Here is a 13,094-nt window from a genome sequence, read left to right on the forward strand (position 1 = left end):
TTGGCGAAAAAAAAAATTAGTAGAGATTTATCTGCTAGATACTGGAACTGATTTAAACTGACCCTACTATCAAAGTAAGAGGCCAGCGTAAATCATCGTAAAAGTCCCATTATATTAAAAGTGAACTTCGTTTTCAACCTCATTTAATAAACAATATTTACAGATTCTATCTTTGTTGGTAAAATCAGCTTGGCATGCCGTCCTCTTTTCAATTTCCAGGGAAAGTGACCCACTTCTGAAGTTGCACAACAGACCTATTCTCTCTAAATTTAACAAATTTCACATAATTGCTTGTTGTAGGCTCATTCTTTTAGGTTCTATATAAACGTAATTTATTACCATTTGCCAGGTGTCAGCATAAATATTTTGTAATTGTTCTTTAATATTTCTCATTTGCCAGTTAAAGAACTTTTTTTTGCTGGAACTGTACATTAAATTAGCCTTTACTATTAGATTATGTACCCGTGAGTCCGAAGATGTTTAATACGGAGGGACTTGGATTTTTTTTTTTTTTAATTTTACGAATGTCCTATCACTTTACATATAAGTTATTCTGAAATAAAGTCTTAAAACAGCAATAGTCTGTTTCGTGGTAGTTGACGTCCATCCCAAGTCATCTCTTGTTTCCAAGTTACTGGAAAACTGATATTCTCCAAGAAAATATCGACAATCCTTGGTTTGTAGTACTGTCCACTCGCGAAGTTATATAATAGGCTCCACACACAAAATGTACAATTTGGCATAAATCGAGTAAGTCATACCTCCCGCGTGGGACAACTTTGAGTAAAGAGCTCCACTCGCAGACTTGTACAACTCTCGTACAGCGAGATCTATCGAGATGTCCATGGAACCACAGTCCGATGTATTTATACTTGGAACAAATTTCAATATCAGTCACAACATCTAAACTTAAATTGTGTTTAAGTCGAAGAAGGGTTACGAAAATGAACAATGTTAATTCTGTCATTGTACAAACACATCTGAGTATTTATTGAACGTCCACATGGGGTCAATTTCGTAAAAAGGTCGAGCTATCCTATACTTAAACCAACGTCGGCTGTATTATTCACCTCCGATATCAATTATCGAATTGACCATTATGACGTCGTCATAATTCCTGTACCATAATTTTATCAACACAACTCAAGCAGCTTATAGCTATGTATTTTTATTGATCAATGCAGCAATGATGGTCTGACTACAACAAGGTAGAAGTGACCTGTACAACAAACATAAACAATTTTTTTAAATCCACAATTAAAAAAATCGCAGGTCAAGAGATGCCTTGTCCCGGCTAGAATTGCGCGAGGGGGTCTTACTGTGGGAGGAAACCGGAATACCAGGGGAAAACCCACGTAGTCAGGGCTGGTGACCCCATACCTTTTCACATCCGATCGGGGAATCGAACCCCAGTCGCCTTGGTGAAAGGCAAGTGTGTTACCACTGTGCCACCCGACCACCCCAATGGCTTGGATCTGTAACGAAAACAAAAGTGTATGTAATTAAAAAAGAAAATGAAGGTTTTTTCATCATTGATAAATTAACTAAATTAAAATTATTGCATATTTTTTTTCTCAACTAAACAAAAAACGACTTCCGGTGATGGACTAACATGCAAAATTAAAATTAAAAGATTCCGGATACTGGCTAAATGGTAGATTCAATTTTTAAAATTATTGCATATGAAGGGAGGTAACTCTCTGCACTGTTTCATTAACTAGAATTTGTGGTAGCATTTCTTGATTGTCAATCTCTTGTGTATTTTGTTTAAAAAGTAAAACAAATTAAATGTACGATTTTATTTACATTTCATAAGCTAATTTTACCATTTTCATTTGTAGAAATATATTGGTAAAAATTAACTCCTTGTATAAGACAATATTTCACATATATGTTTCAAGAATAAATATCTAGGAAGTTTTACTTTATTCCTTAACAAATACGTGTTACATTAACAAGTTTTTATGTTTTCATTATCAAAATCTTTAAAGTTCTCATGAAGAAAAATAAAGAAATAACAAATCTTTGAAAAAAAAACTTCCCCGAAACAGAAACAGGATTTTACATTCATTTCCATTTCTTGAGATTTAGGGAAAAAGGAATTCAAACGAGTGTAAGATTCTATTTATCACATATCTAAGATTACTCAGCAAATATTCATGAAAACAAACAGAAGACTAGAAATAATTTTGTTTTAAATGATATTCTCATTCCCCCATTCTTTCCGTGGTGAGCAGTTATGACATCACAATTCAAGCAGTGGGACTTCAATAATCCAGATCTCTGCTGGGTGATGTTACATGTGTTGTGTAATAAGACAGGATTCTTACTGCAAAATCATTATTTTTGTGGGTTTTTATTTTCAACACAGTAAAACTTAAGTCGTTACCCATTGGTTATGTCATATTCTCTATCATTACGTCATCATACCACTAACCAAATACAATTTACAAAGATTACGCGGATTCATACAAGGATTCATACACTTTGCAAACATTTTTTTTCATACTTCAATGAAACTAAAAAAGGCGACATCAAAATGCTTAAATAAGGAAATCCGTAGTATACGGTACGGTAAGGTCATGACGAAGGAACCAGTAGAGGACGGTACGGACAAATGTAACGAGGATACAAATTGCATGTGTTACCCTGGCATCTGTCTAGCCGCAATATACCGCTCGGCTAGAGAGATCTTCTCTTTAGCTCGATCGGTTGAGCATAAGACTGGTAAGCCAGAGGTCCCGGGTTCGATCCCTAACGGAGACAGTGATTTAAACTTAAGTAATCAATCGCTCTGTTACACATGTAAAAGCTCGTGATGTTATTGTCCTAGATCTATATAACAATACTGTTAAGTTTGTCAGCAATAGCATGTTATAGGATACTGATTTACATGTACATATGTAGTTTAAATAAACGATAGATCATGCATCAAGGTGCTTCAAAAGTTGTTACTGTGTGTAAGATATGACCTTGGCCGTTACTAGGACGCCTATACCCCGAATACATTTCTGTGTCGTGTCGATTTCATTTTCAGAAATAGGATTCAGTTACTAATGATCAGACATGCTGTTCTTTTGAATAAATATCTCATTTCACAGGCATAATGAAATCTATTTCGTAATCCGTATTTGATTTATACAGTCACAGTTCTAAACATGAACTGTTTGACCTTGAGAAAACGAATAATTCGTATCTTAATTAAAAGTCATATACACCTAAATGTATATACCACGTGATCTAGATATATTTATGTATATGTTGAGGTTCAAGTGACTTTTGTTGATCCGGGCGACTTTTTATCCGATAGTCACATCATCTGGCGTCCTTTATGAAAACACAATATACGATATATTTAACAAATATATCGCAACCAATATGTTTATCTTCATTTGAAATATATACAAATATCGCAGACGCATGTCAAAGTTAGTTCATTGCACTTGTATAATTAAATCAAATTTGTCTATTGTTTTATTTGTAAAATCTTAGATGTTATTTCAAGTCTTTAGAAATTTTATCAGGGTGACACGCGTTTGCTGGCACGAATTTGTGATTTATATACAGTATCCGTCGTCACGTGAACTTCTTCATGAGCTGGTAGAGGGTATTGTTTACTATTTTGTTATGGCTGAGTTTAAATGTCATATATTTCTGTTGTGGAATTATGAAATTCATATCATATATGATGTATCCGTTTAAAAACTCTAGTTTCATTTGATCTCCTGAACATGGCATTGACGTCAGAATATGCCAGGTGTCAGTTTCATTAGTATCCTGAACTAAGAAAAATACCATAGTTTTAAAGGGTTAGTTTAGTTTAAACATATTTATTGTCAAAACATAGACACGGGATTAGGCACAAGTTACAACAACTTATCAACGCCTTCTCCCAACATATATACAGTGTATTACAAGGTATAGTTACATTTACATGGATAATGAAAAAATGATATAATATACGGTTTACCAAACTGACAAATTCAAAACATATTACTGGATTTGATAAAACATTGCACATATCTAAAGGTATTTCTATTAAGGTCAATGAAAGTTGTGAGTTTCCATTTAACATAACTTCTAAACTTATAGTAACATTAAGATTATTTAGGTTTTGCATCAAAATATGCCTTTCGTTAGTAAAACGGTGACTTCCATAAAAAAATGTTTTCTCACGGAAATTGCCAGGTTAAGGAAAGTCCTTTAATAAAGTAATGAACCCGTTACTTAATCAAACATCCATATACTACAATCACACTCACAGATATATCATGCTTCTCTGTAAAATAGGTTTAAATGGGTACACACCACCCTGGACCTGGTTACAATCAACATAGAAATATAAATAATATTACAGAGAAACTTTTATTTGAATATTGTTGTTTAATTCTATTTAAAAACCGTCTCGATCTTACATATAATCTGAAGATTAGCAAAACTTGATCAACAGATCAATTAAATCGATATTATATCGATGAGGTCAAATAGCTAATAGATATTGATTGAATGCACCCAGGCGTGTAGAGTAGGATAAGCCGGGCGGTCGCCTGCAGTTACTTAAATATGTACAACGTTTCTAGTTAATTACTATACGGATATATTTTAAGGAATCTTGGTCGGTCATTTCTACAGTAAAATTATTTTTGGTTTGTACCTGAATCGACAGGGCAACCATGTCCCTTTGAGTAATATTGTAAGTTTACATGCACCTTCTGTCCGACTTTGGAGTTTTTATATGAACCGTATAAAAAAAATCTCAATTTTATCTATCATATCCATAACTTTATTTTGCTGAAGTAAATGTTTGTTTGTTGTTTTTTTTCTCAATTTTCATGTAATATTAATCTCCATAAGGAGTAAATAAAGATTGATGATGGTTGCTGTTGTAAAAACACATAGTCACTCAACTGTACAATTGAAGTTGTTGTTGTACGTTGCTAAACGTCCTCGCAAGAGCCAGTTTGAGATGAGGACGGCTGTCTATATTATTATACACCAATAATTCGCTCGTACAGAATGATCAAGACGGGAAAAAAGGGGATTGAGGTAAGGGTATTGTGATGGGGACAGAAAACTTAAATTAAAGGGACATTCCGTCGTTGAAATCAGTTGATGCTATAAAAACTAAAGTAAACGGGAAACTTGTATTTTTTCTCAGCTAGTAAAAGTTATAAACTTTACCGTAATACAACACTCAAAGCCCGAAGATAACCAAATTTCTTAAAAATGAAAGTTTTTGAAAATGTCATTTCGACCCGAAGTGGGAAAATTAATCGCCGCCAACGACTATCAATACCAGCATGCGCAGACAAGTTCACGAACAGAAACGAAAATAGCGTACACGAACATACAGACGAAACCCCGGATTTGCCTCTTACTATCAACATTTAAACAGCTGTTATTCTCGATGAAGTAACTCTATGTTTCACGAATGTCTGGGACTGTCACCTGGGAGAGATGATTCCAGGTACAAGTCTAGCATTCGCTTCCAGGCAGACAGCATGTACAGTCATTTGCGCTTGTCTTACGCACAGCCCGTCGGTTTGTGTATCTTTGGAAGCTGAGAAACGGGCCGGTCTGTTCTGTCGTTGTTGTTTCGTTGGACCTCCCGTATGTTGTTCAGTGAGGTAGTCACCAACTACTACAAGGAGATCCCGCCTCAAAATGACACTGGCTGTTTACCAGGCGATACACCAAACAAACAAACTAATTATGCACAAACCAGAAATCGGTGATGTCATAAACGTCCAGCACCCAAGAGAAAATGGAATTTAGTTCGCAAAAGTCAATACCGAGAACTTAAGTGCTGTCCACAATGTAAAATGGCCGAAATTAACTGTCATAAACTTTTCTCCTCTTCTCTGAGTTCACACAGTCCGACAGAAGGAAAAATAGCGCCATGCATTGGTAAATCATAGCCTGGTTTTCTTCGGGGTAAGCACCCTTAATGCATGTTATTTTACATATGTATACGTCTTTAATAAATGCCCGTGGATACTTATACAATACTACATCACCCAACAAAAGGTTCATGTGGGGTAGATTTAAACACCCAATCACCCATGCTATCTGGCTATACACACTGTCCACCGGCTGTCAGGAAGGCTATCTGTTTAACATGCATTACATGGGCCGATATATATTCCTGTGAGAAATGAAATGTACGCTACACATACCGGGCGGAAACGGATTTATGTCCGAGTTGGAAATTTACATGGCAACCCGTGAAATTCATTCAGGGAATAATTATCTGTCTGTGTAACATGCTGGATTACTTTTTGTGAGTTTAAATTTCCCTTGTGAATGGATGTTTGACATTTTTTTTAACTTAGCAATCAACTGTGACATCTTCGATAGTATGGCTATCTATGTTTGAGACAGAGGTGTGTTGTTTTAAAGGTATGTACAATCTTCACATCACAATTCAAAGTATTTTAACTTAAGTGTTTTTGCATGACATAGCGATTTTTCTTCTTATTTATCTCAGATTAGTTAAAAGAATTGCCTATACTTTTGATGAAATGTACTAATTAATTTAGAAAGTATGCCAATCTAATCACATCACTATATGTAGATAAGTCTTAGAAAATTGCCAATTAGGAAAACAAATCTATAAGTTCTATGACAAATCTGTCACGCGATGAAAGGAATTCCCTCTTATTTACAACGGCATACGATCTAGAGCGTGCCTTTTCTTTACTCGTTGCCCGGATAGCACGATGAGTTTATTGACATTTCACGTGCTTGAGAGAATTATTTATTTATTTTAAAGTTATTAATATCAAGGAATGTCCTAAAGCGCTTATATCTTAATTAATATTGTTACCATTACGAGTGATTGGGATGACGCGTGCGCCTTTAATAAGATATTCCGCGTGCTTTTAGATTCGAAATAAATCTACCGAATACATTTCACTTTTTGTAGTAAGTCCCGAATTACTGCGGGTTCCATTTGAGCCTTTATATACATATACCTTAGCATTGAACAATGCCGTGATTGGCCAACATTGCTGTAAGATGTTGGTTACTAAGACCACGGCAAGTTCTTGGTATGCACATACCATTTTTGGTCTAGGCCCCTACAATATAAGAATTACATGACATTCTTATCTACATTAAAAAAAAAACGTTAACTATTTTTATTTTACAACAATTGCGAAACATGTTATATCAACTTATATTTATCATCACGCGGGTGGAAGCGCGCGAGGGGTCTTACTGTGGTACCCGGGGGAAAACCCACGTGGTCGGGCAGGTGACCCCATACTTTCCATGTCCGTTCGGGGAATCGAACCCCAGCCGCCTAGGTGAAAGGAAAGTGTGTTACCACTGAATCTACATTTAGTTTAAGCGAAATCCGTACGATAATCTACAATTGGTTTGATTGTTAGTAAAATCACATGATACATGCACTGTACCATTTACAGTTGGTTGTCGTTTTATAAACAAATACATGAAATGATGGTCATCTATATATTAATTTCAAGATGTATGTTGTAATTAGCTTAAGATTTTAAGATATCTAAAACTAAGATATGTTATATGTACACAAAATCTATCTTCATTAAATGTTCCGGATCATGGTGTAAATAAGTTCTGTGCCAAGCTTATCTGCATTTTAATATAGATATAAATATCAAGTCATATGCAATGTTATATTACGATGTATAAAATTTAGTACATATCTATGATAAATGATTGGAGATGCTATCTATATATGTGTTTTGTTAACGTATATGAAATTGTAAGATACAGCTGTATAAGTCTTCAGCTAGCTTTACAATTAAATTTAAACCCTAAATGAAGATAATAAAAGACTCCTATCGATGGAAACGGTACACTTAATTACATTGGTTTCAATACAAAGACACTATATTTATATATTCTTTGTCTCGACGTAGAACGTAAATTTGTAATTAATATTTCAAAGTAGAATTGCAGGTGCTTCGTGACTGTATACCTTGGATTTATGTATGGGAATTAACCAATGTTTGTTCAGATGTTTAAATTGTTATATCATGAAAAGGATACGATCAATCATGAATTCATCCATTTAACGACTGAATGCTTGTTAATTAAACATTAAATGGACAGTTTAAAATAAGCACGTAATCGTAGATCCTTGTTTAACTCTAAAGCAATATTAACGATGATCTGTACTTAAGTATGAGGGTCAGTGGTCTTTTTATTTCGTCAGCGGTAGACTCACATTTCACCATTGTGATGAAATGTATGGTTTGCTAGACTAGTTTGTGGATGGTGGTAGGTTTACACTGTTGGTTTGGTTACATCCGGGTACTGAGAACACAGGGACTTGAGAATTTGTTACAGTCTACATTTATTTGGATTTTCACAAGTGTGTATAGCACATTTTGAGACGGATATACATGTATATATGAACACCGGGGTGTCATTTTTACCGAATTTTAATCTAGCCCCCCAAAACGTCTGAAAATGTGCTATACACACTAGGGAAGGTCAAAATACATGTAGACTGTAACAAATTCTCAAGTCCCTGTGACTGATAATATACCAAAGGGTCTGTGATGGTTCCTGGCTATTTGTGTATACTGCACCACAAAAAAATCGTCTGTTTTAATTGATATAAGTTAATAATGTGTTCTAAAAATGTTTTCAAGAATGCGACTTTTGTAGTTTGAAATTGGTGCTGCAGTGTCCTGACACTTTATCACTAGCCCTCCACCTCTGGGTTGCGAGTTCGAAACCTACGTGGGGCAGTTGCCAGGTACTGACCGTAGGCCGGTGGTTTTTCTCCGGGTACTCCGGCTTTCCTCCACCTCCAAACCTGGCACGTCCTTAAACGACCCTGGCTGTTAATAGGACGTTAAACAAAATAAACCAAAATTGTATTTTGAAAATTGGTAGTTAATTATTAGCGGCACAATGTAAATTAGTTGGCGGAAAATAACCGCCATAAACAGTGAATCTTGTCATTTTTATATGGTGAAAATTCTATAATGTCCCTACTCTATATATGGTGATAATGTCTCTACTCTATATATGGTGAACATTCTATAATGTCCCTACTCTATAAATGGTGACAATTCTATAATGTCCCTACTCTATAAATGGTGAAAATTCTATAATGTCCCTATTCTATATATGGTGACAATTCTATAATGTCCCTACTCTTTATATGGTGAAAATTCTATAATGTCCCAACTCTATATATGGTGAAAATTCTATAATGTCCCTACTCTATAAATGGTGAAAATTCTATATTGTCCCCACTCTATATATGGTGACAATTCTATAATGTCCCTATTCTATATATGGTGAAAATTCTATAATGTCCCCACTCTATATATGGTGACAACTTTATAATGTCCCAACTCTATATATGGTGACAATTCTATAATGTCCCTACTCCATATATGGTGAAAACGCGACATGCCGTTCCTTGTCTATAATAATGTGTATTGAAACCTCGATATAACGCCTCTCATTTGTATATGCGATATCTCGGTATAATGCCTCACATTTATGTATGGCAAAATATCGATATCCATTTCATTTATATTTCGATATTATGCCTTTGATTCACATATGGTGAAACCTCTTCACTATATGTAATTAATGCTGTTCAGTCAGATATGCTTCAATCTTTATATAATGTAACTGTTAATGTACTGGCTGGTTTAGATATTAAAACCACTCGAAGAGACTCTACTGATTACGTAATATCAATCATATTGTTAATTCATGAATGTCTCTCTCTCTACTTATGACACAATAGGTGGTTCGACAATCAGCTGATGCATTAAATTACTCCATTCTATTCGCCAGGAACTTGATACACATTGTAGTTACGTAAAAGTGAAACTCCATGTCGCTAATTGATATCGATTATACTGTAAATGTACCAGTATTGAAGGACTATATTAAAGTGATACAATTGATCTATTAACTAACCATAAACCAGAGCATATATTCTTTGATTGCTCAAATACACGTAGGAAACATCCACTTCTATAGAATCGCTGTACATAAATCAATTATACTAAACAGGAAAAAAATACTTCTATAGAAGTGCTGTACATAAATTAGTGCCACCACACAGGAAAAACGTCTACTTCTATTGAAGTGACGTATATATGTTAGTGATACCCAACAGAAAACGTCTACTTCTATAGAAGTGCTGAGCATCAATTAGTGATACTACACAGGAAAACATCTACATCTATAGAAGTGCTGCACATAAATTAGTGATACCACACGGAAAACATCTACTTCTATAGAAGAACTGTACATCAGTTACTGGTACCAAAGAGGAAAAGTCTACTGCTATAGAAGTGCTGTACATATATCAGTGATACCAGACATGAAAACATCTATTTCTATAGAAGTGCTGCACATAAATTAGTGATATCACACGGAAAACATCTACTTCTATAGAAGTGCAGTATACATATATCAGTGATACCACACAGAAAAACATCTACTTCCATAGAAGTGCTGTACATATATTATTGATACCACACATGAAAACGTCTACTTTTATAGAAGTGCTGTACATATATTTTTGATAACACACATGAAAACATCTACTTCTATAGAAATATGGTACATATGCACAGGAAAACGTCTACTTCTATAGAAGTGCTGTACATATATTAGTGATACCACGATGAGACATAGAACAAGCACAGTATACTATGTAAAAGATATCTCTAAAATTCCATTAATCACATTCTCCTTGTATTGTTTTAAGAGTCCCCATGCAAATCTATATTGTGTCCGTATTCTCCCTGTTTGATCGATTTTTTGTTATAGTTACGGTTTTATTTTAATGCGGGTGTTCTTTTTAGATTTAATGAGGACATCTACACGAGGTATAAGATTTACAGTGTTCACCTGGTCACACACACTGTAAGGCAAAGGAGGTCGGTGCAGGCAATGGCTTAAATACAGATTTAAAGGTTCAATAATCATTTTATCTTAGCAACTAGGGAACCTCCTATGTCTTTTTATAACATTGTTGGGATTAAGTATAATCAAACCCTTTATCATCTTACTAATTACCTGGATATGCTATCGCTGAAAACTATACCCTACTTATTGACAGGGAAAAAATACACAGAAAAAATCAATACTTCATACATTTTATACAACCAGCATTAAATTTAATCCAAAATTTAAACTTCCCGTCAAAATAAACGTTGATATATTTGAAAGTGGGATTATCAGTTAAAATTTAGATCGTGTAGTCGGTAGAGATGCCACTTGTTTTCTGACGGACGATACTCAGTTCGTACCAACCCTATATAAACCGAGATAAAAACGTTATCGATCAAGATATTTTAAAGTCTACATTGGCCGTCACAACATTTTAAAGGGGCGAAGTGTTGAAAGGGCGAAACGTGTTTATAGCTTTAATTCACAGATGTCAAAAACCCGTGTGAAGTGGTAGATGGATAATAAATCACGTTATGGTACATTGAAAATGACCACTGTCCACTGAAATCCGATTCCCTTTCAATTCCGTATACTGTTTCACGCCATAGATATGTACTAATTGTATGCTGGATAAATTCATTGTTGAAACTAGCAGTTGGCACCAGACTGAGTGTATATAGAAAGAAAATGTCCGAATTGTAATAGTCAACAAATTCGTGATGAATTTCATTATTTACTTAAATGTACAACATTCTCTGCTCATAGAATTTTATATATAGACAAATACTATTAGTCAAGACCAAATATTGTCAAGTTTAATGAACTGATCAATACAACTAATATCAAAACACTTATGCAAATGTGTACTATAAGAATAATTGCAGCATGTGTTCCCCTTGATACAAATGTAAATGTAATGCTGTTTATCGACTGCTAACACTAAAATAATTGCATGTATTATATTGTAAATATATTTTCTCTGTTCAATATCACGTGAAAAGCGAAATTAAATGAATTTGAATTTGAGAACAAACTTTCATACATGTTTTAAGGCATCATTTTAATGACCTAATCAGAAGATTGTTTTACAATGGTAAATAAGAAAATGAATAATATAACATTGTAGCCGACATTTTTATCCTTATCTATATTTTCCAAGGAAATGTTTTCTATATATTTTTGGGAGTTTTACGTCTTCTTATCAGGTAAGGCCTTATCTTATGAAAACGACGTCGACAGATAATTTATAGTGCTGTCATACTGAAATGTCAATACCTAAACAAACAGCCATAGTATACCGACAACGGGCTCACTTTTCTAAATTGTACAAAGGTAGTTTAAGCTTAAACTGTATTTTATTTGTCAATTTCCATTTGCAATATATATACAACACATAAATGATACAAAAAGGAATCAGAAACAAGTGTCAAGACACTTATATAAATCTGACACCTATATAATATAGGTTGACGTTACATAACAGCATAGACATGATAAAACACAACATCATATCATAATGACAATATAGTCTAATGTGTAATTAGATATTTGTATTTTTTCATTTTCTCATACTCAATATATCGCAAATGTAGGATATTTCATTAAAAAAATGAGGCATGTTGAATTGGTTTCTAAGTTAAAGGCCGTCTAGAAAATCATATCTTCCCACCGATTTGACCCGTACAACTGATTATCGGATGTATTATACTATTTTACTGTGTTATCTCGAACCCCCGACATCTCGAAGTTCTACAGTCTCGACTAAAATCCTTCTGTCTCAGGAATTAAAGCAGTGTTCGAACTAGAAAGCTATTTTATTGGATTTTCTTGTAAATTCTAGCAGCTGATACCACTGGAAATGGGTGAATGCTTTCCTCTTATCACAAGTGATCGAACATTAGTTCCACAATTGCGTATTTATGTCAACACCTTCGACACTCGAGAATAAATATATCACTCTTTACTTTAATACTTGTCAAAACATACTGCCCCTGGAGCCAATTTCCTGCTGTTTTAAGGGGACTTTATTTGAACACTGATAGCTGACTAAGCGATCTAATTTACCCTTTTGACGGGGTCATTTGCTCATATGGTGGACATTATTCAAACGTCCAGTCTGACCGCAAGGTTTCATTTCCGGCTAAGTTTATACAAACAAGCCTAGGTTTAAATATATA

General features: G+C 34.4%; 1 protein-coding gene across 2 annotated transcripts in view; it reads left to right on the plus strand.

Moving 5' to 3' along the window:
- The first annotated feature begins 6,068 nt into the window (after positions 1 to 6,068).
- Positions 6,069 to 13,094, plus strand: part of LOC117343975 — a 49,598-nt gene continuing 42,572 nt past the window's right edge. For both annotated transcript variants that reach the window (XM_033906552.1, XM_033906553.1), the window contains exon 1: positions 6,069 to 6,399. The gene's annotated coding sequence lies outside the window, so the exon portion shown is untranslated. The remainder of the gene's footprint in view (positions 6,400 to 13,094) is intronic.

The sequence above is a fragment of the Pecten maximus genome, chromosome 15, assembly GCF_902652985.1.
Source record: "Pecten maximus chromosome 15, xPecMax1.1, whole genome shotgun sequence".
Lineage (NCBI taxonomy): Eukaryota > Metazoa > Mollusca > Bivalvia > Pectinida > Pectinidae > Pecten > Pecten maximus.